Source organism: Nilaparvata lugens, chromosome 4, assembly GCF_014356525.2.
Source record: "Nilaparvata lugens isolate BPH chromosome 4, ASM1435652v1, whole genome shotgun sequence".
NCBI classification, from domain to species: Eukaryota; Metazoa; Arthropoda; class Insecta; order Hemiptera; family Delphacidae; genus Nilaparvata; species Nilaparvata lugens.
Window position 1 is genome coordinate 2,964,568 of NC_052507.1, and position 25,113 is coordinate 2,989,680.

At 36.4% G+C, this 25,113-nt stretch overlaps 1 protein-coding gene across 1 annotated transcript in view; it reads right to left on the reverse strand.

Annotated features, from left to right (window-relative positions):
* Positions 1 to 25,113, reverse strand: part of LOC120350764 (hemicentin-2-like) — an 822,623-nt gene that overhangs the window by 550,332 nt on the left and 247,178 nt on the right. The window lies entirely within an intron of this gene.

Genomic DNA, 25,113 nt, shown 5'->3' on the forward strand with positions numbered 1-25,113 from the left:
CAACGGAAATGAGTGGAATCAACGGACCAACGGAAATGAGTGGAATCAACGGACCAACGGAAATGAGTGGAATCAACGGACCAACGGAAATGAGTGGAATCAACGGACCAACGGAAATGAGTGGAATCAACGGACCAACGGAAATGAGTGGAATCAACGTACCAATCACTGGTGAGTTTCAATTTGGAGTCGTGACTACTAACTCTTCCTAAGCTCCGCCCTACTCTCCTCTCATTGGTCAACAGTGCACTTGTGGAGTCTGCCGGCAGGTGGCAGCAGCTACAGGATAACAGTTAGTTGATTGTGTGCCCCCTCATATTAACTTTAGCAACTGAAGATGACACTACTAGTACTAGTAGTCCTGTGAACAGTAGACTTCGCGCAGTTTTAAACCACAGTCTCCTCTAATACTGTCCATCAGAATAAATTCTGTCCTGTCCTGTCGTATCGGTGTATAAACGACTAATGGCTGTTTGGGTTGTTGTATTGACAATGCTGATAATTTGATATAACAGCTATGCTGCTATCATCAAAAGCTCACCGAGGTGAAAGCAAAGAAAAGTCGGGAGAGAATACTACTTCACTTCAACAATTTCATGCCTCACTGCATTCAATATTGATAGTCCACACAACAGCTGTGTTTTCAAAAAGTTACATTGAGATATTTAATTGCATGCAATTTATAATCCACTCGACATCTGATTTATGATGAATGATTCTATAATCTGATTTTCACTCTAATATTGGCGTATGAAGAAGGCTCTTTTTCCTTTTATATTATCATTGAAATGCAAAATTTCCAAAAACCTTGTATATAAGTCGACGCGCAATTTGAAAAGAACATACCTGTCGAATTTCATGGAAATCTATTGCTGCGTTTAGCCGTGAATTCGGAACATAAATATGAACATATAAACATGGGTAAAGAGAAATGCTAAACCGTCGACTTGAATCTTAGACCCCACTTCGCTTGGTCAATAATTGGTATGAATAAGAAAAAGGAGAATAAAAGACGAAGAAGAAGATAAAGAAGGCAGGAGAATAAGATAATGATGATTATGACGATGGAGAAGAGGGAGTTTAAGAAGCAGCTGTAAGAGGAAAAAGAACGAAAGATGGAAGGTGGAAAAATGTAGAACTAGAGCATAAATTCTGGAGAATGAAGCACATTGAGACAATCCGACATGAGCATAATACATTTTGTCTCCAAAATTGTATGGATCCAGATGTTCAATTATCTTCGTTCACAACAAGCATTCTCTAGTTTGATCCAGCCCCAGACTTCAGATAAAAATCGATAAGATAAATTAGAAACATTTGCAATATTTTCCCGTCGTCAAACAATGCAAAATAGCATGCATCATAATTATATAATTTATGTGTCAATCATCCTTCTCATCTCCCAAACAAAGTGAGCTCCTTTTTGTCTGGTTGAGTAGTTGATAACGTGTTGAATTCTTCAGATGGAAATAAATTGGGAGTTGCATTTGTTCAAATGCTGAACAATGAATCATTATTATTAAACGAAATCTTAATTACAGCATTCAATTGAGATTTTGTCTAATAATAATGATTCATTAATTAGCATTTGAACAAATGCAAGTTCCAACTTATTTCCATCTGTAGACTGTCTGGCCGCAATGGCTTTGTATGAAATGATCGCTGCTATCCAGAGATTGTCAGTTTGGTGTAAGGGTAAGCATTCCTGACCGGCAATTGGGAGGTACTGGGTTCGATTCCCGGGCTGACAAATAATATCTGTATAGTAGCGCTCATCGAATTTCCTCCTAGCTGTTCACCCTGTCAATTTCTCATTATTTTTATTCAATGTAAAGTAAATGGACCTCTGAATAGGACTCATTCCTGTATTATGAGTCCTGGATGGTAGTATTTTTGAACATATATATCTCCATACAATATACTCTATCGATGATACTAGAATAATAGAATTAAATATTGTTATCTCGGATATGTGAGGAATAACATTCAAAACTATGGGAAAATTATTCATAGTCGGGCGATGTATCCCCAAGGTTGATAATCCATTTACTTTGAGGGCTGGTTTCCGAGCTCGAGATTTAGCTCTAGACTTTAGAGACTAGCGCTCTAGACTTTAAACAGCTGGAGTAAGAAAATTGGCTTCCAAAACGAGGTGTAGCTCTTAGCACATAGTTTTTATGATAATCTCTATTTTCTTATTCATTGACCGAAGCGAAGCTGAGGTCTTAGTTTTGACTCGATCGGCTTTTGTCTATTTGTTTGTTTGTTTGTACCGCAGTTACAGTCGCAGCTATTGTCCAGTATGCAAGTTCTTTGAGACAAGGCGCAGAAACGTATATGTAACGATTTTTGATAAGACCTCCCGTTTTTTTCTTTAAATAAAAAAACCGCAGACCAACCTCCACCTCCCACTGTGGGACCCAGGTTCAAATCCCGTTCCGTGCAGATTTTTTTTCGCAGATGAGAGACAATGGCCCATATGAATAAAACCAGAGCAAATTAATGCTCATGAGCAAGAGCATAGAGCATAAGGTTTTCTCATGAGCAAAAGGTAGAAGCAAAAGCATTTGCTCATTTTTATATTAATAAGCTTAACCTTATACTCTTACCTTATGCTCCTGAACTCTGGAGCAAATGCTAACGAATTTAAGAGATTTTTCATCAGCTGATTCGCTTTTGTAACCTTGGTTTGTTTTAATAGCTCACGGAAGCGCTTATTATGCAAGTAGGGTGCACCGCTTGTGTTTGCGTCGTCTGCTCTGTTTTCTATTTATTAATAGAGTTTTAGGTTGGTTGAGTTTGGAATTTTGGAATAATAGCGTGAAAAAATTTCATCTCTTTGATAATCTTCGACATATTTTTATAATATCAATAGCCTTCTCATAATCGTCCACACTCTCATCTTCTTAAATGCATATTCCCTATTTTGTGGTGGCTATCTTTATAACAGGTAGCTTTTGTATTTATTCTTTTGTAGGAATAATGGTGATATATATCATGGTTGAATCTAAAAAGAGTTTTATATTTCACAACTATTGGTTGTGATAGTATCTGGTATAGTTTCCTCTTCCTCATACGAATTAGTTGAGCCATTTTACTATGAGCAAAAGGTGATAAGCTGCTCTAGACTAGACTCACCTTTTTGAAGCATTTGCTTCAAAAGTTGAGCAAATGCGCTAGTTTATTCATACAATTTTGAGCAAGAGCTTTTACTTTTGATCAAATACTCAAACTATTTTTTGATGAGCATGAGCAAAGGTTTTGCTCACGTTTATTCATAGAAAATGAAGCAAATGCTGCATATTTTAGAAGTATGAGCGAATGATCAACTTTACCCATATGGCCCATTATTTTATAAGTCCGATGTCCCTGGAAACAATTTTCTAGTTTTTCAAAATATTCAAACGGGGTCTTCGACTACGCCCCGTTCCGGAAACCTAATTTTCTGACTCCAGCTGTTCAAAGTCTAGAACTCAGCCGAATCCCAAGCTCAGAAATCGGCCCTGAATGGAGTAGAATCCATTCATGTATCCATTCATGTCCCGTTGGATGGGAAAATATTGAATGAAAGAAGTCTCCACACTGTTCTGCTAGCTGTCTCCACTCACTGGATAAAATATTATTCTCCCTGAGCGAGCGAAGCTGAACTGATAAACCGTTCCCACAATCTGACTGACGTCAACTGCACCTAACAGTGTGACAATCAGGTGTGACACATCCACGTGTGACACATTCAAGTGACAATCAAGTGTGACAAACTTGGAATAGATGAGTGTCTGGCTTCTCGGCAAAAGATGTTCCGAATCCTTCCAGCTATGAGAGTGAAACGGTCTTCACTTCTAACTGTTCGCACTTTTTGCAACAGCTATGCTACCTACTATTCAAATAAAGCTGATAGTGTGGGAGAGAGACACATATTGTTCGCGCCACCTACATTTTTGGATCACAATGGAGAGATCTCTGAGCGCACAAATAAAAAAGGATCGGATTCAAATGAATGGCTTCTCCTCAAAGAGCTATCTTCTTGTACTCCGCTCCTGTGTCTTGCATCCTAATCTTTTTTTCTCGTCGTTTACCTCCTCCTCCTCCTTCTTCTTCTTCTCATACTCCTCCAAATCCTCCTCCTCCTCGATCTCCTACTTCTACTTCTTCTCGATCTTCCCCTTCTCCTTCTTCTTCACTTCTCTCATCACTTCTCCACTTTTAATACTTCTCCTCCTCCTCCTCCTCCTCCTCCTCCTCCTCCTCCTCCTCCTCCTCCTCCTCATCGTTCTCCTACTTCTCCTCCTTCATCTCCTTCTCCTCCTTCTCATCTTCTCATTCCTCTCCTCCTTCTCCACCTTCTCCACCTTTTCATCCTTCTCCTCCTTCTCCTTCTTCTCCATCTTCTCCTTCTCCCTCCCTCCTTATTCTCCTTCCATTCCTTCTCCTCCTTTTCCTTCTCCTACTTCCACTTCTTCTCCATCTTCTGCTCCTTCTCCTCCTTCCCCTCCGTCTCCTCCTTCGCCACCTTCTTCTCCTTCTCCTCCCTCCTTCTCCTCCCTCCTTCTCCTCCTTCTCCTCTTCTTTCTTCTCCATTTTCTCCTTCACCTCCTTCGCTCTTCCTCCTTAATCTTCTTCTATTCCTTCTCCTCCTCCACTTCCTCCTCGACTTCTGTTATCACTTCTCCACTTCCACTACTTCTCCTCCTCATCCTCCTTCTTATACTTCTACTTCTTCCCCACCTTCTCCACTACCTCCTCATCATCCTTCTCTTCTTCTTTACATTCTGTTTCTCCTTATCCGTCATCTCCTCATTCTCCTCCATCACATACTCCTCCTCATCTCGTTCTCATTTTCTTCCATTTTCCACCACTTTCCTCCCTCATTTTCTTTCCCTTTTTCTCTCATTTTCTACCTCTTTTTCCTCATCTCTTTCCCCTCTTCTCATCCTTTTTTCTCTTTTTTTTTCTCCGGTTTCTAATCCTTCTCTTCCTCTTCCCACCTCTTCTCCTATATTCTCTCAGGGCATCATATTCTCGCTTATTTACCATTTTCTAGATTGTCTTCTTCACCTTTTTTTGAACTTTTTCGACTCAAATTCCCTTTTCTATTTCAACTCGTTTCTTCCTTCCTCCGCCATCTATTACACTCTCCTACTCCTCATCCTCCTTCTCCTTGTCCTCATTCCACTCCTTCTCCTTCTCCTTCTCCTCCTTCTTCTTCTCCTTCCTTTTCTTTTCTCCCTCCTACACTCATCCTCCGCAAGAGAAAAGCTGAGTTTTATACAGCAGAGATAGGCTGCTCCCAACCAAACCCAACCTAGGTTGAGAAAAGGAGAAATATACTTCCTCTTCTTCTTCTTTCTCTTCTTTTTATTCTCCTTCTTCTTTCTCTTCTTCTTCTCCTTCTTCTTCTTCTTCTCCTACTTTTGCCAACCATGATTTATGACGGCGCCCTTAGCCGAGGGCGTAGTCTACATGCACCTACATGTTCTATCCACAGATTTGGGTCCACAGAGTATAAAACATGCCCACAGAGTATAGAATATAGCAGAGTATATATACTCGCTGCTTGTGAACCGCTTGTGAATCTGTGTTGAAATCTGTGTTGTGATTCAGGCTGGTAGTTTGTCGTGTAGAGTCAACTCAGAAGTTGGTTGCGGCTTTTATCACTTTTGCTGGTCCAATGGAGAAACAATTCCGGATTCAAACACCGGATTGAGATTGTAATTCACGTTATAATAGTTGTGAAGTGAGATAGGAAAACAGTGTTGCCGATTCTCCGCCTTGCCACTGCCTTCTGTAGAGGATAGCTCATATAGAAACATCAGTAAGATACAGATATAATAAGCATAGGATCAGTTATACTTAACAGTGTGATCCACATTATAATTGTGATGGAGGAAGATGGAAGAACAGTATTACCGATTCTTTACCTTGCCACTGCCTTCTGTAGAGGATAGCTCGTACAGAAACTGTAAGATACAGCTGATATAATAAGCATAGGATCAGTTATACTTCACAGCATATTATAGAGTGATCCACGTTCAATAATAGTGGAGAAATATGGGAGAACAGTGTTGCCGATTCTCTGCCTTGCCACTGCCTTCTGTACAGGAAATCTCATACAGAAATAGCATCAGTTGATGAAGAGAGGAATGCACGTGTTCGTGATGCATAATGATAATCAGATAACTTGAAATTATAGTTGATAGATTTTTTTTTGATTTGAAATTGTTCATGAATCAGATCATGGACTCTACATAGCCTCTGGACTGTTAATTTCAAACGAGGTAACCCGTGCTCCGCAAGTGTCCAATTAAAAACTTGACAAACTGAAAACTTGACGTACTCGAATCTTGAAGAATTTGAAATAGGTCTTAATTGATCCTCGGTTAATTGAGAATCTGAATGCTGAATTTCAAGTTGATCAGTACAGTGGTTCAGACGTGATGATGCGTCATCCGTGAATCTCCTATCTCGCACATGTATAAGTCAGCTCGTTACTTTATTATGTTATGGATGGTTTATCATTCCTCTATGATATGCTCATATATGGGGAATATACCAAGATACCCACTGGTTTCATAAAAAAATTATACTATATCACCTTTTTTACTTTCCTTGCCCTATTACCATAGGTAAGAAAAGTATTGCTTTCCAAAAAAAATTAAGGTACCCTAATTTCAAGTTTTCTATACGTTTCAAGGTCCCCTGAGTCCACAAACATGTGTCATGGTCTGTGTGTGTGTGTGTGGTGTGTGTGTGTGTGGTGTGTGTGTGTGTGTGTGTGTGTGTGTGTGTGTGTGTGTGTGTGTGTGTGTGTGTGTGTGTGTATGTGTGTATGTGTGTATGTCTGTGAACACGATAACTCCATTCCTAATCAGCCGATTGACTTGAAATTTTAAACTCAAGGTCCTTATACCATGAGGATCTGACAATAAGAAATTCAATGGAATTGAATTCAAAATGGCGAAAAAAATGGCGGATAATTACTAAAAAAACCATGTTTTTCACGGTTTTCACGAAAACTGCTCTAACGATTTTTTTTCAAATTCATACCATGAATAGCTATTTATGAGCCCTATCAACTGACATGAGTCTCATTTCTGGGAAAATTGCAGGAGCTCCGTAATATTCTTGTGAAACATGGCGGATAATCACTAAAAAACTATGTTATTCACTGTTTTCTCGAAAACGGCTCTAACGATTTTCTTCAAATTCATACCATGGATAGTTCTGTTTATAAGCCCTATCAACTGGCATGAGTGTCATTTCTGAGAAAATTTCAGGAGCTCTGTAATATTCTTGAGAAAAATGGCGGATAATGACGAAAAAACCATGTTTTTCACGGTTTTCTCGAAAACGGCTCTAACGATTTTTTCCAAATTCATACCCTGTATAGTTATTTATCAGATCCATCAACTGGCATGAGTCTTTTTCCTGGGAAACTAATGGGGGGTCCACCCTATCATTGAGAAATGGACTTTGTAACCTCCATCTCGTGCATGAGGTAGGTAGGTAGGTAGAGCAGTTTATAAAAAGTACACAGTCATAGTCAAGATATTTCATCTGTAGAACAGCTGTTTTGACGTCTTCTAAAAAAATCATCGAATTTCACAATTTACACGAAGGAAGAAGTACTCTGAAAACAATAATTATTATACATACACATATACAGTAGTCTGATCGTAGTTGCAAATAATATGTTGCCGGCAATAATTGTCATGATGTTATTCCCCTAAATTATTCTCGTTTGAGAATGAGGCTTACAGTTCAATGAGCAAGGAAAGTTGTGTGAGTGTACCACACCAGATTTTTCTCTATTGATTTATACAATAAGTACATCATCAAAAATGATAGGGAGAGAAAAATGAGGTAACCTTGTGCTATTCCTCCCCCAAATTTAGATAAGGTTACACATAGTCCGAAGTGATCTTCAATCTTTATCGATCCATACAATAATGAGTACATCATCGAAATGATAGGGAGAGAAAATAAGGTGACCTTGTGCTATTCCTCTCCCAAATTAAGATAAGGTTACAGATTGTCCGAAATATGTTAAGTCTTGTTGTTGTTCACAGAATTCTTTGTTCTAAATTATTTTCACAAAGTAGACTTTCAAATTTAGATACTTCAGAACCAAACATAGAAGAAATATTCCACATTATTATCACTCAAATTGGAAATATCCATAATATCGAAGGGAAAAAAAGCAAACTTAATTCTGAAGAACTATGATGTAGAACAGCTGTTCTACGAATGTTTTTGTGATTTTTCTGGCTTCAAATTTATCAAGTTTTTTAATATTTTTCAATTTATTAATGCATTTTTAAGTGTAATAATAATTTGTTCCATCTTTCTGATCAACCGAGATACAAAATTTTTAGTATAATGTTTATTTGGACTGTAAATTTTTGTGATCTTTATAAAAGTGTTTTCATAACCTCATTTGGACTATTTTTATCAAAATCAGGGAAAGGAACAGTTTTGGGTTTATCCTGTTGACTTTCTACCAATCAATAATTTGATGTTGTGATTAAGGAATGTAATAAATGTAAATGTAATAAATGTGAATGTAAATGTAAGAATATCCATAACAGACTGGGATTCTCATGACGGATGTTGGGCTAATAAATATTGTAGAATTTTGTATTTCATCCTTCAAAGCCAGCTAGTATAAACACCCGAGAGCATAAATGTGTCTTTGATCATTGTTAGTGAAAACATAATTTTAAATTAAGGGCCAAGATTATAAGGTAATTGATGAAAAATTGCATATACTGTGGTAGCTAAGTTTGCTAACGAATGGAAATTATGTCCACTTGATTTCAAATAATAGTGTAGGGATTTGTATGAATTTCTGCTCATAAAATCATGTAAAATTAACTCAAGAGTGTCTGATGACTCGAATCATTAATGTTTCTTCAATGAAATAACAATCAATATTCCTGAATCAAGAATGTTCACTTGTCTCCTACGTTCTGTCATGATTTATTGATGATTTCTTGATTATTCATTGATGAATTAATGATTGAACATTGAACATGAATTCATGATTTTACAGAAAAATTTCTGAATCAAGAATGATTACTTGCCTCTCATGTTTCGAAATAATTTCTTGATGATTCGTTGATGAATTCTTGATGATTCCTACATTATTCATTGATGATTGATGATGATCATTAATGAGTATTGATGATGATTAATCGATGATTCAATAAAAATTCATTATCCAAAGAAATTTAAAAAAAAATTACAAATACATTCCAAAATTCCTTTATCAGCATTGATGATTCAACGTCCAGACTCGCAAGCGAGTCTTGAAACCGTTTATGAATACGGACAGCTCTTAATTCTATCATCACATCAAAATCTGCTTATATTATTGTATAACCTATTCACGTAATGTGGGAGCTCAACATGCTCGAACTCATACCTGTTTAAGGTCTGATTTGAATGCTACACGATCCTATAAGTGACATTTGAGTGACAAGTGACCCCAGGTGACATGGTTTTGCCATTAGAGAATCAGAGAGACGCTTCGAATGTTTCTATCCCTCTCCATTCAGTTTTGAAAGGTCATCGCTCAAAATAATATGAGATCATCAACGGCTATTTATTTACAAAACACCGAGAGATTACTAATAGATCACTGTATTTGTAAGTCAGAGATCAACTCGGATCATTTATTGGATACCCACACAAACTGAGACATGTTTATATTCTTCTTTTCTTTTTCTTCTTCTTCTTCTTCTTCTTCTTCTTCTTCTTCTTCTTCTTCATCTGTCTATTTCTTCTTCTCCTTCTACAGTCGCTTCCTTCTCCAGAAGTTGATATTGTGGTGATTATTCATATTTAATAAACATAGTGCGAAATTTTCAAAAACCACAGACTTAGTGGTTTGAATCTGTGGTTTCTGACAATTTCTTAGTATTTTTATTCAATAAAAGGCACTAAATTGGAATAACCGGTTATCAATTCTACAATGAAAATTATCATTGCTATTGACATGATATTATGGTGTAGGCCTACAAATATTTCAAATATTTTGTATTGCTCGAAATGCAAGGGAATGAAACAATCTGTCTTCGAACAATCTTACATAGAAAATAAATGAATCGAAGAAGCTTTCTTCGTCAAAAGTTAACCCTGATAATAGTTGCTAGTGAACTAAGCGGATCTTTATCTGAAGACGCTCCATTAGAACAGTCGCTTATAAATTGTTGATAGTGAAGTCCACTCTTGCGGTAGCCTGGAATTTTCATGAGCTCGGCCTTGGAGTGGTTCGCTTTTATTATCCAATAAATTTCGGCCACTCGTTCACGATGAATGCAACGGCAAATTGCAAAGCACTCCTCTATTGACGCTTACAATCACTCTGTGCCTCTCCACCCTCTTCACAGGCACCACACTCTTCTCAGGCTCCACACTCTTCACCGGCTCCACACTCTTCACCGGCTCCACACTCTCAACAGGCTTCACCCTCCTCAATCGTTGGCAATTGAGATGTGCTCGAATCAATCAATCACTAGAGACGAGCTCTGAGCACGAGCGTAGAGTCACGAGTGTCCAAAATGGTACCAACATATTTCGGCTAGTTGCTGTGTCATCATTTCACTCGCTTTTTACTTTCCTTGCCCTATTACCGTAGGTAAACTTAAAACAATCTGTTGTGGCATACTCACACAACTTTCCTTGCTGTTATGAAAATTGATCCCCTGACGATAGTGTTACCGCGCATCTCAAGTCTACCATTCAAAGATTTGAGCCAGCTGGTGACAGGGCAATAACGCTGGAGACACACGAGGTCTGCTATCTCTTCATAGTGGATCATTTGATAGAATCAACAGTTGCCAACAGTTTGCAATAATTGGATAATCACATTTTATCGAATTTCGAGCTCATTTTTAATTTTAGGTGAAAATGTTACTGATCATTAATTGTAGAGATTTTTATGCTCAATCTTCTGCACTTAATTTTTTTTGTTTAAATTGTACCTGAAGCCTGATAATTGAGAATCTAAAATCAAACTTTGCATAGATGGGGCGGAGCTTCTGAAATTTTTACAGATATGGGACTAGTGGCAGTTGATCAATAACTTACCAATGACTATTCTAGGAATGAATTTGATCAAAATCGTTGGAGCCGTTTTCGAGAAAATCGCGAAAAACCCTGTTTTTGACAATATTTTCGCCATTTCAGCCGCCATCTTCAATCACATTTGATCGAAATTGTTCGTGTCGGATCCTTATAGTGTAAGGACCTTACATTCCAAATTTCAAGTAATTCCGTTAATTGGGAGATGAGATATCGTGTACACAGACGCACATACACTCATACAGACACACACACACACACACACACACACACACACACACACACACACACACACACACACACACACACACACACACACACACACACACCACACACACACACACACACACACACACACACACACACACACACACACACACACATACAGACCAATACCCAAAAACCAATTTTTTGGACTCAGGGGACCTTGAAACGTATAGAAATTTGGAAATTGGGCTACCTTAATTTTTTTCGGAAAGCAATACTTTCCTTACCTATGGTAATAGGGCAAGGAAAGTAAAAATAAATCAAATCTCGACTAGAATCACTTCAACAAATCAGAAAGATTCTACAAGCAAGATGCCTGTTAATTCAGCCAACAAAATATTTCCAACAATTTTCACTTCATCTACATTTTAAATAAGTGAGAGAATCGGTGGATTTTTTTCGAAATTCAAAAGCGTAACTCAATACCGTATACAGGACTACTTCTGTGAGACTCACTCAGTCAGCAATCCTCTCAGATAACACAATTTTTATCCATTCAACCAATTCTGACAATTTTTGGTGAGTCTCACAAAACAGGAAAAGCGAGTATTTTTTTCACAGAAGGGTTTAGATGATGAGTGTTAGTGACATCCCGATGAAACCCCTAAATGTGGAGAAGGTGATGGTGAAGTGGGAGGAGGATGAGGGGGAGGAGGTGGAGGAGAAGGAGGTGGTAAAGGAGGAAGAGGAGGTGGTGGAGGAGAAGGAGGTGGATGATGAGGAGGAGAAGAGAAACACCACACAATGGACGGTAGAATTTCCGTATTTGATGCGGAAATCATTTCCCCTTTTATTAGTATTTTGCGTTATAAAAGTTTCCGCCTCAGTTGTGACAAGTTATTCCCCGAAAAAAGTTAAATTACGTGTCATTTTGTGAATGGAAGGCTGATCCACGTTTCCCACTGTAGCTTGAATTAGCCATAATTACCTGCAGTATTAGGCTGAGGGTAGTAGAATATTTGGTTCAATTTTCCCTGAATTGTTTCAGGGAATAAAGTGATTTGTTCACACAGTTTTTCTTGTTTTCCCTTAAAGAGTTGAGATTGCTTTTCATTCATCATTGCATCTGTGCCATGCTTTCCAGTTAAGGTGAGATTCCATGATGAGAATATTTTCGAATGATTCCCATATTATTCTATTCAGATTTTTGTCTATTATTATTACTGTTGTATATTGATATTATAACCTACAGAGTATTATGAGTCCATATCATAACTAGTAGTTCTGTGAACAGTAGACCTCGCGCAGTTAAAAACTACAGCCTCCATCAGAGTGAATTATGTCCTGTCCTGACGTGTCGGCGAGATATCGGTGTGTAAACAACTAATGGCTGTTTCAAATGTTGTATCGACAATAATAATTATTATTAATTATAATTACTATCATTTGAATGATAATAATTTGTTGTAAACAACTATGCTACTACAGTATCATCAAAAGCTTACCGAGTTGAAAGCAGAGAAAAGTCGGGAGAAAATACTATGCTACTTCAAGTTATCCATTGCATGCCTCACTGCATGCAATTAATGGTCTACACAACAGTTGTTTTTTCCACTAAGTTACATTAAGATATTGAATTGCATGCAATTTATAATCCACTCGACAGCTGATTCATAATGAATTTCGCTATAGTTTGGTTTTCACTCTAATATTGGCGTATGAAGGAGGCTCCTTTCTCTTTTATATTATCCTGAGTGCATAAAAATTGCATTCAATGATTTTTTATTTATAGTCTACACAGCAGCTGATTTTTTACCAAATTACATTGAGATATTGATTGCATGCGTCATGGCAGCTGATTTAACATGAATAATTCTATAGTCTGATTCTTACTCTAATATTGGCTTATGGAGGAGGCTCCTTTTTTCTTCTATATTATCCTTCAAATGCAAAATTTCCAAAAACCTTGTATATATGTCGACGCGCAATTCAAATAGGAACATAGGCCTACCTGTCAAATTTCTTGAGGATCTATCACCGCGTTTCGCCGTAAATGCGGAACATATAAACATTTAAACATTAAAACATTAGGAGAAATGCCAAACCGTCGACGTTTGAAACATTCAAGCATATAAACATAAAGAGAAATCAAAAATTGTCGACTTGAATCTTAGACCTCACTTTGCTCGGTCAATGATGTCTAGATATGAGCATATCAGATTTCCACTCTGTAAAGGTGCGTACAGACATTCGCGTCACGAACACGCACATTTAACTTTTCATCATGTTAAGCTCATTAAATCCAAACACCTTGAAGAGGTATATCTTCAAGGTCTTCGATCAAATCAGTATTTTCTGAATAGAAACAGTGAGATACAGATATAATCAGCTGATGAAGAACACAAGACACGCGTTCGAGGCGCATAAAGCTGCGTACACATATTCGCGCTTCCAACCCGCACCGAGCACGCTTCTCCCTCGTACCGCCCTCGTACCGCCCTCGTACCGCCCTCGTACCACCATCGAACCACAGTCGCTCCCATCATGAACGTTACGGAAGATGTTAGATCTGTTGCTCCCCGGTCGATCATCAATCGCTCTGCTGGAGTGACGTTCGTTTGCGGAGCAGAGCGAAAGTCTGTACACACCTTAAGTCTCTACAAAGCTTAAGCTTTCTTGAACCAATTTTCATAAACAATACATGAATATCTCAGAAATAGGATATGAACTTTCAAGGGTTCCTGTTTTTACAAGAATTTCCAAGAGAAAATACACTTTTTCTTTCTCAATTTTCATGCTATTTCCATGTATTTCAAATATAGAATACATCTCCACTCTCTTATAGTTCATGTTTCCACATGAATTTTGGATACAGGATACTCACTTTCACATTCACAAGGTTTTTGTACTCTCATTTTTCCCCTAACTAGTAGTTCTGTGAACAGTAGACCTCACGCAGTATTTCATTAACAAGTACCTGATTGAAACTATAGACCTCATGGAAAAACTAGTCGTCACTATATACATTGGTGCATGCAATTTATACTTTTCTTCATGCAAAATTTCCTTGTGCTAGATACAGAGTGGCCCAAAAACCTCGTATTTTCGGCTCATTTTCCAGTTTTCAGCTATTTCTGTCAAATTTCGTAATCGGACAGAAAAAGTTGCTCATGACTTTTTTCTAGATTAGGAAATTCTGGATGAAATGAAATCATTCGGAACTCTCTATCTTCAATGAGTAGTGAGTTATGATTTTTCAAAAAGTAGTGAAATTTGAAGAAAAAAATCAATTTTGTTGAGTTTTAGTTTTTGATCAACAATATCTACCGATTGTTAACATTCAGATGTATAATTCGAAATCCCTCTGGGCGTATTTTTGTTATTCTACAATCTGAGATCAGGTAGAGCGCTTTATCTCATATAGATTTCCAGATACACCTGACAACAATGCTCCTTGTATTGTGAAAAACACCCAATTTTCAGCTTCAATCATCATCACCAACTACATTGCCCTCACATTGAAATTTCACACAATGATATACGTTCATGAGATGATATTCTACGATAATCACCCGTTAGATACACTTCATTCTCAGGCGCGCTTAAGGACACCTCAAGGATCAAAATTTCAAACCCTTATAACTTTCGACAAAATGCTCAGATTACATCGTACTACATCTCATTCTTCTTGGCTTGTCAAGGCGGTCCAAAATCATGCATCATAAGTCAAATTCGGTCGAGAAATGGAAAAATTATTGTTGAGTGTACTTAAGCCCATATTCCAATACACAAAAAATGGCCAATTTCTATATTCAAAGCTATGTATATCGGTAACCCCTCATTATAAAAATCATAACTTGAAATTGGCATATCGTGAATTCCCCAACCCGTACTTGTGTAAGCCGATTCTTCCATTTATTAAAGTATATAAGAGATGAATATCACTTGATGAAAGCAATATAAAAAAATTACAATTGAACTATTTTAAAGTTTTCAAAAAAAGGCTACTATAAAATTTTTATATTGTTTTTATTCATTTGTTAAAAAGCAGCCCATGAGTGAAGTGTTTTTATAAATATCACTTTATCAAGGAAACTGTTTGATTTATTAAGGAAATGAATACGACTAATATTTTAGTCCATAATGTAACGAATCGAATGACGTATGATAGATTTTTCTCCGATTAATGGTTACAGAGATAATTGATTTCCAGTTTGCTGTTTACTATGGCTAAGAGAGTCAGCCGCGCCGTTCCGCGTCGACTGTTTCCCCTTCCACAGCGTCAAATCGAATCGCAAATACATAACAATATACATCAATGGATTTGCAATGACAGTGGCTACATTAATTATTTGACTCATTTTCCTTTAAAACTACTTGTTTCGAGGTTAATCGAAGAAAACAAAAAAATCAAATCACAAACCCCCTAATTTTTTACATATATCATTTTATCAAGAAAACTGTTAATTTAATTGAAAAATGAATATCACTAATATTGTAGTCCATAATGTAACGAATCGAATGGCATAGAATAGAACTATTTCCGATCAATGGTTACAGAGATAATTGATTTCCCGTGTTTACCTGCATTTTTTCAAGTTTTAGGGGGTTGGGGCGGAAAGCTCCAAGGGGATTTCTTGGGACTTTTGGGAGAATGACCCTCTGGGAGGGCTCTATCGATGGTGGGAAATTCAGCTTTTATTTAATTTTCGGATCGAAACTGCTTTTTTGGACCTTCATTGACTGGGCTATTACTGTTGTATATTGATATTATAACCAACAGAATATTATGAGTCTATATCATAACTAGTAGTTCTGTAAATGTCCTGTCCTGACGTGTCGGCGAGATATTGGTGTGTAAACAACTGATGGCTGTTTCAAATGTTGTATCGACAATAATAATTATTAATATTAATGATAATTACTATCATTTGAATGTTAATAATTTGTTGTAAACAACTATGCTACTACAGTATCATCAAAAGCTTACCGAGTTGAAAGCAGAGAAAAGTCGGGAGAAAATACTATGCTACTTCAAGTTATCCATTGCATGCCTCACTGCATTCAATTAATGGTCTACACAACATCTGTTTTTTTACTAATTTACATTAAGATATTGAATTGCATGCAATTCATAATCCACTCGACAGCTGATTTATAATGAATTTCTCTATAGTTTGGTTTTCACTCTAATATTGGCGTATGAAGGAGGCTCCTTTCTCTTTTATGTTATCCTTGATATGCAAAATTTCCAAAAACCTTGTATATATGTCGACACGCAATTCAAAAAGGAACATAGGCCTACCTGTCAAATTTCTTGAGAATCTATCACCGCGTTTCGCCGTGAATGCGGAACATATGAACATTCAAGCCTATAAACATAAAGAGAAATACCCAAAAATCATGTTTTTGGGCTCAGGGGACCTTGAAAAGTATAGAAAACTTGAAATTGGGGTACCTTAATTTTTTTTGGAAAGCAATACTTTCCTTACCTATGGTAATAGGGCAAGGAAAGTAAAAACTTACAGTTGAACTACAGTCGAACCTCTGTATAACGAAGTCGATTATCCCGAGAGAAAATTCGTTGCAGAGAGGTATTCGTTATTGAGAGTTTCTGTCAAAAAAACTGCCACGATCCTATGGATCTTATAATATCGTATCACGGCGGTAAATAAATGAATATGTTACATAGAACATATCATCGCGAATGTAGGTAGGGTACCTATTAGGCCAATATTAATATGGAAATTTGAAAGCTCATGCTGTTAAAAAAAAACGTGTTTTTTTAAATATTTATAGAATATAATAAGTGAGTAAATTCACCAATTCATTTTCAGGAAGCTTGATCTGTACTATTAGTAGAGTTTAATCAAAGTACATACTCTGTAGCAATATTTTTCAACTCTTTACACTACTCTTAGATGAAACGCACAAATGGATATTTTGTCAATAACTTCACTATAAATACTATAACTCAACTTTCCTATTTTTTAATGTTTTATATTTGGAAAAGTGAGTAATTTTCGGTTGAATTTTGCATTTGAATATAAAATCATGTTCGATAAACGACTCACATCTATTCAAACAGTCAGACATGTCTGGTACACTATTTTTCAGTTTTAATCCTTGCCTCATAATTTTGAAAGCCTCTAAAACTTCTCGATCTGACGGATTCTTCTCCTCAGTTTCGTCACAGCTATCATCATCAGAGTCAGTTCAAAGAATTGAAATGTGTGACAAAAGCAAGAACGGAGAAGTCCAGTCGTTCACCTGCCTGGTCTACAATAATGAGAAGTTCTTGGAATTCAATTTCCAGTAACTTGCATTGAATTTCCCACATGTGTTTCACCCTCTATTGACTGTCTACCACCCTTTCTTCTTCTTACCTGAATTGCCATTATTTACAGTCCATTGACCTTTCTGCTGAAACTAAACAATTCCTTGAGAATAACGGTCTGCTTCCTATACACACTACACTTTGTATGTTGAAGTCAAGAGGAAACTTTGTTGTTGAGAGGTCCGAAATACGTTAAATAGAGGTAAATTAGCAGTCAAATCTCAAAAATGTCATGGGATCAGGTAAAAATTCGTTGTGTAGAGGATTTCGTTAAGTGTAGGTTCGTTATAGAGAGGTTTGACTGTATTTTAAAGTTTTCAAAAAAAGGGTCCTACAAAATGTTTATATTGTTTTTATTAATTTGTTAAAAAGTAGTCCATGAGTGAAGTGTTTTTATAAATAATACTATATCTCACGAAAGACAGTATGTGATACCTGTCAACATCTATGATTCCCATACACGCAACCCTGACAGTTTTGAGTGCATCTCACTGTATAGGATACAATACCTACTCTCTCATGATATTTTTATGTCCACGAGAAAGATTTATTGTACTATTTTTTGTATTCTAATGCACACACACGGCATACGGAGTTTGTGAGGAAGCGAGCCATCAATTCTCCAGACTGGTATTGAAGTGAGGAAGTGAATGAGAGCAAGTGGAAAAAATAATGAGAGAGAGAATGAAATAGTGTGTGAGAGAGAGTGAGTGAGAGAGGTTGTGTGGTAAGGGAGAAAGGGCACACGACATCACATGAATAAACATCGACCAATGAACGGGAAAAAGGATACGAGAAAGTAAGGCAGAAGAAAGGGTAGGAATAAAGAAGCTGACGGAATATAAAGAGTGTGGGAGAGAGATAGTGTGTTTGATAGCGAGAGAGGGGGAGGAACTTGATTAGATTAGATTGGAGTTCTTCATTTATTATGTATGTTACAATAGTTTCTGTCTCATACACTAATTTAAATTAGATGACAGTATTGCTATAATCATTCAACGAATTTTAAGAAGTATGGAAAATTGATTAATAAGGATAGAGGTTGAGTGCAATTTGAATGAATTTGAATCAATTTGTATATTTTTTCCTAATCAGTATTCATGACAACAAGATCACTTGTCGAATATGTTCCAATATAGAAAGAGAGAGTAGGGTTGTGTTTCAAGAATCAATAATCAAGAATCAATACTCAAGAATAAATAATCAAGAATCAATAATCAAGAATCAATACTCAAGAATAAATAATCAAGAATCAATAATCAAGAATTAATAATCAAGAATCAATAATCAAGAATCAATAATCAAGACTCAAGAATCAAGAATCAAGAATCAATAATCAAGAATCAAGAATCAAGAATCAATAATCAATAATCAATAATCAAGAATCAAGAATCAAGAATCAAGAATCAAGAATCAAGAATCAAGAATCAAGAATCAAGAATCAAGAATCAAGAATCAAGAATCAAGAATCAAGAATCAAGAATCAAGAATCAATAATCAAGAATCAAGAATGTTTTATTGTCACAAACAAAATAATTGCATTGACAAAAGTCACTTCATAAGAATACAGTAACATTGATACTTTGTATACAAGTATAAGTTATATATATTATAATATCACAAATAATTGTATTGTTTGTTCGTATCAAAACATGTCAACTTGTGGATTACATACCGGAAAAACGGGAATGATTTAGATCTCCAAATTTTGCACATAGATTCTATAAATATCAATTTTGTGCACCTCGAAGCGCAAATTTCAATTTTCCTCCTAGATTTTCCAGAATTGGGCCTCATGTTCAAATTTCATTAATGTGACATGCAATTTCATACGACATATATATTGTTGTAAAATTTGTTTGTATACAGGAAGCTCATAGAGGAATTGATGAACTGGTAGCAATATGTGTTTCGATGCAGGAAGCTCATGTTTCGATACAGGAGTTTTGATACAAATGCTGGCAGCCTATGTTTCAATGATAGAGATGGGATGTTACAGGACATAATAATATACTGATCACAGGCCAAAGTAGCATAATTATCATATTATGGAGGAAAGAACTGGCTAGGAATTCACAAATGACGAATAACCACGTTCCAACTACTCAACTGATTAACTTGACATTTTGCATATCAAATATTCTGCCTTTTGTTAATTTTAGAGAACAACCTGTATATTTGGAAGCGAAATGGAACACACTCACTTATCAACAGGAGTAAAAATTCACCAGACCAAAAAAATTTAAATTTGGCCCTCTTGAGTTTCAGTTCAGTTGGCTCTCTTCATGCGCACTGAGATCGGATTTGAAGAAAAGTACAAAAATACGCCCAAAATCTGTGTTATTCCAGAGTTTTTCTACTTTCAATTCAATTCAATTCAATTCAATTCAATTCAATTCAATTCAATTCAATTCAATTCAATCAATTCAATTCAATTCAATTCATTCATTCAATTCAATTCAATTCAATTCAATTCAATTCAATTCAATCAATTCAATTCAATTCAATTCAATTCAATTCAATTCAATTCAATCAATTCAATTCAATTCAATTCAATTCAATTCAATTCAATCAATCAATTCAATTCAATTCAATTCATTCAATTCAATTCAATTCAATTCAATTCAATTCAATTCATTCAATTCAATCAATTCAATTCATTCAATTCAATTCATTCAATTCAATTCAATTCAATTCAATCAATCAATTCAATTCAATTCAATTCAATTCAATCATTCAATTCAATTCAATTCAATTCAATTCAATCATTCAATTCAATTCAATTCAATTCAATTCAATTCAATTCAATTCAATTCAATTCAATTCAATTCAATTCAATTCAATTCAAAAAATATACATCTAGTACATTGGATAGTGTCACATACAATGAAATAATAATAAACTACTCATACTCTACGTTCTTTGAAGAACAAATGAATGAAAATGTTCAAATCTGCTACAGAAGGTGAGCTATGGTCTTGGAATTCCGTCTTGAAATAGCTTCAAAATTTTGCCAAGGATACGCCCAGAGTTTCAGTGTTTTTCAGTGTTTTCTAAAGTTTTTTAAAGACTGACAGAAAATGTTCAAATTTGATAGAAGAGTTCAGCTAAGAACGGATTTGATAAAAGTTTCAAACATACGCCCGAAATCGATGTTATTCCAGAGTTTTCCTACGTTCTTTGAAGAACAAAAAAATGAAAATGATCAAATCTGGTACAGGAGCTCAGCTATGGTCTAGAAATTCCGCCTTGAAAGAGCTTCAAAAACTTGCCAAAGATACGCCCAGAGTTTTAAAGTTTTGTTCTAAAAACTGACAGAAAATGTTCAAATTTGATAGAAGAGTTCAGCTGAGAACAGATTTGATAAAAGTTTCAAACATACGCCCGAAATCGATGTTATTCCAGAGTTTTCCTACGTTCTTTGAAGAACAAAAAAATGAAAATGATCAAATCTGGTACAGAAGCTCAGCTATGGTCTAGAAATTCCGTCTTGAAAGAGCTTCAAAAACTTGCCAAAGATACGCCCAGAGTTTTAAAGTTTCTTTCAAGAACTGACAGAAAATGTTCAAATTCACTGTCAAGGTACTAGCTGAACTCTTCTATCAAATTTGAACATTTTCTGTCAGTTCTTGAAAAACTTTAAAACTCTGGGCATTAGTGTAGCCATTAATGAGTCAATTTGTAATCTAGCCAAATTCTTTTATATGCCAAAGTCTTTTGGAATTTATATGCCAAATTCTCTTCCATGTTATCTCATGCTGTTTCAGGTTATCTGATGTTTGTTTTATTTCATATTTACTTGACGAGATCCATGTATATTTATGTATTTGTTGATCAAAAAAAACTATTCTATTCTAAAACTATTTAAGTCTTGAGATTTTGTGAACTAGTCTGAAAAAAAGGACTTTGAAATCACGCTGGAAATAGATTTATTTCATTTAAACAGTCCAAATTGTACTAAAATTTAGTTTTAGTTGATTCAAATCAACGAATGTCAATTAACAATTCACTCTCAACAATGTGAACACCATTCTTTCCATAAAAATAGATTTATTTCATTTGAACAGCCCAAATTGTACTGAAATTCAGTTTGATGATGATTCAAATCAAAGAAAGTCAATTCACAATTTACTTCTCTTAACAATGTGAACACCATTCTTTCCCATTTTGAAGCTCTGTGAAGCGGCAATTGTTATAGTTATTGGAAGAGGCATTTCCAGAGCATCAAAATTATGTTGGCGTTGTCCTCTTATCGCCGTGATACAGAGTGTTGGAGGCGGCACTTCCCCAAGAGCTCCACCGGTCATAAATATAAAATACACTTTTTCTGGACGGACATGTGTCGCCATTAGAGAGAGTGAGAAAAAGAGAGAGAAAGTGAGAGCGAGATAGAGAGAGAGTGAGAGAGATGGTGTGAGAGAGAGAGTAAGAGAACGTGAAAGGAAGAAAAGAGAGAGAGTAAGAGAACGTGAGAGAAAAAAAAGAGAGAGTGAGTGAGTTGGTGAGAGAGAAGTGCCGCCATTTGAGCAAGTGTCAGCAGACAGAAATAGTTATTTGTGCAACTAGTGCGCAAAGTGACAGTTTGCTGCACCGAAAGAAACGTTTACGCCCGAGCCGTAGGCGAGGGCGGAATGGTTTCTTGAGTGCAGCAGAGGAACTTTGCGCACGTATTACACATTAAGTTTTTCCTACAGTTACCATTGAATTTGAAAAGTGGGTAATTATGGGTAAAATTGCCTGAAATGCATCAAATGTTTTTCTGTGTAATTTTATTATTGATAAAAAACCTTAATTTATTGTCAAATTGAATAAAAATGTTGTCCTTGGTTATAATAAATATATAATGAATAATAATTAGCGCGTTGTGCTTGGTTGCACCTCTGCTCACTATAGCAGCCACAGCAGTCACTGTTACCAACTTCATTTTGATTTTGCTGCACTGTTGCTCCATATAACCTACTAAGTATTTTGCGTTGCCATGTTGCAAATATGGAGTGCAGAAAAATTTTTCCCGCACTAGAGCGGAAAAGTGATTCTTTGCGTAATCAGTGTAGCAATGGCCACTTTACAACGTAACTGTAGGAAAAATATATAGCGTAGGTATACAATCAACACTCCACGGTGGCGACCGGACCTTTGGGACCCGGAATTTTGGGACCAACTAGGAAAAAGAGGAATTCTGGGACCACTGTAGAACATACAATAAGCTTCGGTTGACGTGTAAGATTCTTTGAACCTTTGGATCCTTGAATCCGTCCCTTTAAAACATAACATTCTCCATAGAAGCCATCGGCAAGGCAGAGAATAGGCAACGAGAAGAAGACGAGAAGAAAATAGAAACAAACAGGAACTTTTGGACTAACTAGGAAAAAGAGGAATTTTTGGACCACTGTAGAACATACAATAAGCTTCGGTTGACGTGTAAGATTCTTTGAACCTTTGGATCCTTGAATCCGTCCCTTTAAAACATAGCATTCTCCATAGAGGGCATCGGCAAGGCAGAGAATCGGCAACGCGAAGAAATAAAGTAGATAAATTAAAGCAGGAGAGAAAAAACAAACAGGAACTTTGGGACCAACAAGGAAAAATGGAATTCTGGGACCTCTGTAGAACAAGCAATAAGCTTCGGTTGATTTGCAAAGGTTCATTGAACCTTTGGATTCTTGAATCCATCCCTTCAAAGTATATGTGCATCCCCCAGACAAGTGCATCGTCAACGTGAGGATGTAGAGTGGATGAAATAAAGCAGGAAAAGAGAGGAGCAAACGAGGAGTAGAAAAAAATTGAGTAAAAGGAAAAATTTCCTGTAAGGAATGGTCAGAACAAGAATAGATTGATGTGGGCGATCATGAGACATGTAGCCATATATTTCTTCAAGAGGGTCTGAGGGTGTATGCTATACAAACGTAACAAATTTGACATCGTTACATCTGCTGGTCTGCCCAGCTCTCTACAAAAGATGGAAAATTGTTGGAGAGATCGCCTACATTCATCTCTCGTCTTGTTTGTATACGAGCAATTCTCGGAATAGAACTGGGATAATATGAGAGAATATCAGATATTATCTTATCTTATCAGTTTCTGATACATCTCAAGATCTTTTCATTTATTTATTTATTGGGTTAGCAAAAACAATACAAGGATCGGGAAAGAAGAAACAGGCTAAAACTCCTTCAATTTCCTAATTTAGTTTCAATATGATCTAATACTTTCCAGATTGATAAACCAAATACCAGCAATCAATAATGGCTGTTTCATACTGATTGATTCCTCGACGACAGGACATGAATAAATGTGAAAAATTATAAATTTATTCTACCTTGTTTCACAAATTTTGTTTTGTAATGACAATAAACGATTTTGATTTGATTAAGAGTTTGTGCATGCAATGCACGTTCAACCGTTAGTGGTCAGCCTCAAGAAAACAGCTTGCAGAACAATTTACTGGAACAATACAATTTACAAAGGAACCATCCACAAGTAAACAGTTTCAAAGCTGCTTACCTAATAGAGTATTAAAAGATTTCACTAAACTAGAGTATTGTATGAGAAGATTTTTCCATGCTCATTTTTCCAACAAAGTGCTTGATGGATCTCTAGTGTTGTCCTAATACGTGCTAGCACATTTTTGCCGCTGGCAATTCTATTATCTCTCTCTCTCTCTCTCTCTAACTCTCTCTATCATTCTCTCTCTCTCACTCTCTCTCTCTCTCTGGCACTCTCTCTGTCTCTCCCTCCACTCCCTCCCTACCCATCCCTCTTCAACACTCTCTCTTACCCCTCTCTACAAGGGAACATACGTGAATAAAGAACTCCAACCTCTCTCTCTCACACGCTCTCTCTCTCTCTCTCTCTCTCTCTCTCTCTCTCTATCACTCTCTCTCTCTCACTCTCTCTCTCTCTCTCAAGAAAAACTCATTACCACATAGCCTGAGCACTTTGCCAATGTCTCTTGCAAGACCTTCGAAGGAGTTTCCACCCACAGACCTAATTGAATCCAATTTGAGTGAGGCGGGAAAAACGGAAAAACAGGAAAATCTAAAGCGACGACCAACAACAAAAGGAAATCTTTCTTGAGAAACACCACAAATTCGCTAGTTACTCGGGGAAGAATTTTCCGGTAATTGCTCGGATAAAAAAGCATGAGGTTATAATCAGGAAGGCGGTGATGAGGTGGGATATAGTGAGATTCAACATAATCTGTCAGCAATTCTAATATATAACACTGAAAGACTCCTTTTAAACAATACTGACAGACTAAAGTGAGGTTGTGATGAAGTGTGCTCTAGTGAGACCAACTTTGAATTGTCAGCAATCTTCATTTAATACACCATTGTTCCACATTTGAATAACACTGACAGTGTATAGCTACCACCTCAAGGGGACTCCACAATCTTAGTAGATTGGTTAGAAGTGGAGTTCTTAATTTTAGTTTTTTTTTTCATCAACAGGTTGAAAGTCAAGCCATCATGGTACTTCTAATAATA